Raw genomic sequence first — 3,268 nt, 5'->3', positions numbered from 1 at the left:
CGTGTTTCTAACTGCGTTGGGAAGTTCATGGAGTATGGAGAAACCTTCCCCCCGGAAAGCCTTATATAAAGGATGAAGACTGGTGGGAGTTAATCCACACAGAATTCGAAAAGAGAATGATCAGCAGTGCTAATCACGAAGCTACCAAATTCCAAGGGGGCCGTAGACCGCTGGATTTGTGTTAGTTCACGAGGACATTAATGAAGGCGCGTCCCGCACACCGAAAAGTCAAGCGTGGAGCGCGAACGGCTAAGGGATGCCTCGTAAATGAAAAAGATGGGGACTCGAGCTAGAGGCGAGGTCAGCACCACGTGTAAGATCATAGTCCAACCCAAGGAGGAATCGTCTCCAATAAAGCGTTCCGAGGACAGACCCCTTCATACAGAGAAATGGAAGCGTTAGATAGAACCAAGGCATTGCATGGTCCTCGGACTCAAGCCTATGGGGAAACTAACCGCTCAGCTATACCTGGGTACTAGACAGAACCAAGGTATTGCATGGTCCTCGGACTCAAACCTATGGGGAAACTAGATACTTACAGAGAAATGGAAGCGTTAGACAGAACCAAGGCATTGCATGGTCCTCGGACTCAAGCCTATTGGGAAACTAACCGCTCAGCTATACCTGGGTACTAGACAGAACCAAGGTATTGCATGGTCCTCGGACTCAAACCTATGGGGAAACTAGATACTTACAGAGAAATGGAAGCGTTAGACAGAACTAGGGCATTGCATGGTCCTCAGACTCAAGCCTATGGGGAAACTAACCGCTTAGCTATACCCGGGTACTAGACAGAACCAAGGTATTGCATGGTCCTCGGACTCAAACCTATGGAGAAACTAGATACTTACAGAGAAATGGAAGCGTTAGACAGAACCAAGGCATTGCATGGTCCTTGGACTCAAGCCTATGGGGAAACTAACCGCTCAGCTATACTCGGGTACTAGACAGAACCAAGGTATTGCATGGTCCTCGGACTCAAACCTATGGGGAAACTAGATACTTACAGAGAAATGGAAGCGTTAGACAGAACTAGGGCATTGCATGGTCCTCGGACTCAAGCCTATGGGGAAACTAACCGCTCAGCTATACCTGGGTACTAAACAGAACCAAGGTATTGCATAGTCCTCGGACTCAAACCTATGGAGAAACTAGATACTTACAGAGAAATGGAAGCGTTAGACAGAACCAAGGCATTGCATGGTCCTTGGACTAAAGCCTATGGGGAAACTAACCGCTCAGCTATACCCGGGTACTAGACAGAACCAAGGTATTGCATGGTCCTCGGACTCAAACCTATGGAGAAACTAGATACTTACAGAAGAATGGAAATGTTAGACAGAACCAAGGCATTGTATCGTCCTCGGACTCAAGCCTACGGGGAAACTAATCACACAACTATATCTGGGTGCTAAACAGAACAGGGGCATTGCATGGTCCTCGGACTCAGGCCTACAGGGAGACTAACTACAAAATATCCCAAGTTAGGAAAGGATCAAGCCCCATCTAGCCCTTGAGACATAAGAGGGCTACCCGTGCATACGTTCTCTCTCCTTATCATCGTTACGGGCGCAATTGGCCGACATACAGTCCAGGCTAAAATCGTGCAGATCAAAGGAAAAGAGGAAAAGCAGGCAGCGTGTATACAAATAAGCAATTGAAATAATTAGAGAGGGAAATTAAATTTGCATTACAATAATGAGTCCGTAAAGGTTGCATGGCAAGAGCCACAGTACATAGAGGAGAAGCACAATAAAATAAAATAAAACGACGTAAAAGTAGGACGAGCCGAGACGCCGGGGAGTCTACTCCTTTTGCTCAGGCTGGACAGGGGCAACCCCTGACCCCTCCGAGCCCTGGCTTGAGGGGACGGCCTGCAAGGGTGCGGCGAGGGCAGCTGCTTCCTCGGTGGCGGGGGTTTGACCATCGGACGGGATCTCCACTATCTCTTGGGGCACCTCCTCGCTCAAATGCTCCCCTAGTTCAGCAGCCCCCACCTCTTCAACAATCTCCCCAACCTTAGGGTCTTCAAGGGCGACCTCGCGGATAGCGGGGGGGTAGTACACGTTCTCCGCCTTCCACAGGTCGGACGAAGCTTCCACCCCAGCCCGTTTGAGGGCCTTAACCCAGACCTGGGAGCAGTATCGCCTACATAACCCCAGAACTTGAGCTTTATAGAGGGCCTCCACCGCAGCCACCCCATCAGCATAGGCCGCGGTCTCAGCCTCCTCCTTGGCAGTCAGGGCCATCTCCTTGCCAAAATTTGCCTCGTCCTTGGCTCGTTGAGCCTGGTCTCTGGCCCATTCTGCCTCCCTCTGGGCTCCCCCGGCCTTTGTCACCTTAGCGTGCAGATCTGCGACCAGATCCTTCACGATCTGCAGCTGCTCCTCCGCCTCGCCCAGGCGCCTGGTCTGCTCCTTGGCCTGGTTCTAGGCGCCCTCAAGACCAGACAGCGCACTATCCCGCTCCCTGGTCACCGCTTTCAAATCCTCTCGGGCCTTGGCGAGGTCAGTCTCGGAATTCTTCAGAGCCCGGGTAGCCTGAAAGCGCCAATCACGCTCCTGGTTGAGGGCCTTCCTTTGGTCGTTCGCCGTCCCCTCCAACCTAAAGATAGCCTGGACAGCCTGCCAGAATAACCAATGCGCTATAAGCCCAATAAAAGAAAAAGCGTGGGAGAAGAGTGGAAGTTACAGCCCTTACCATCCCCACATATCGCTTGAGGCTGAGGAAGACCTGCTCACTCGTCAAAGAGTTAAGCTCGACCATGTCCGCCGGGAGCAGCAGGCTCCTCTCTAGCGCATCTGCCACGTGCGCATCTTCGCCCTCGTTGAAATCCCTGAGAGAGGCATTATCCCTCAAGGGCTTCCCGCGGAGCATCGGAGCTGGGAGCCAGGCCTGGGCCTCAGAAGAGGTGGTGTCGACGACCTGCCTCTCCTGGCTCTTGTCGCCTATTTTAAGCTGCTTGGACGACCGCAGAGTAGTGTCCTCCTCCTGCGAGGACACCGTCTTATCCTCCACAGGCCTTTTACCCTTATCCTTCTTCTTCTTGGGGCCGGCAGGCACGGACCCAGAAGGTGAGTGCGTCTGAGAAGGAGAAGGAGGGAGCTTCTGCTGAGCGGAAGTCGACCTCGTCTTCGAAGGAGGAGGGGGAAGTTTCTGTTGGGACTTCCCCGGCTGACCCTCAATTAGGTCCAACAAGCTGGTGGCGGGCTTCCTCTTGTAACCCATTGTTGGCGGAGGAGGGGCTTCTGAAACAATGAGGTCTGCT

This window comes from Quercus suber, unplaced genomic scaffold, assembly GCF_002906115.3.
Source record: "Quercus suber isolate HL8 unplaced genomic scaffold, Cork oak 2.0 scaffold_96, whole genome shotgun sequence".
Classification (NCBI taxonomy): Eukaryota; Viridiplantae; Streptophyta; class Magnoliopsida; order Fagales; family Fagaceae; genus Quercus; species Quercus suber.
The sequence above is the reverse complement of the archived record's forward strand: the minus strand, read 5'-3'. Positions refer to the sequence as shown.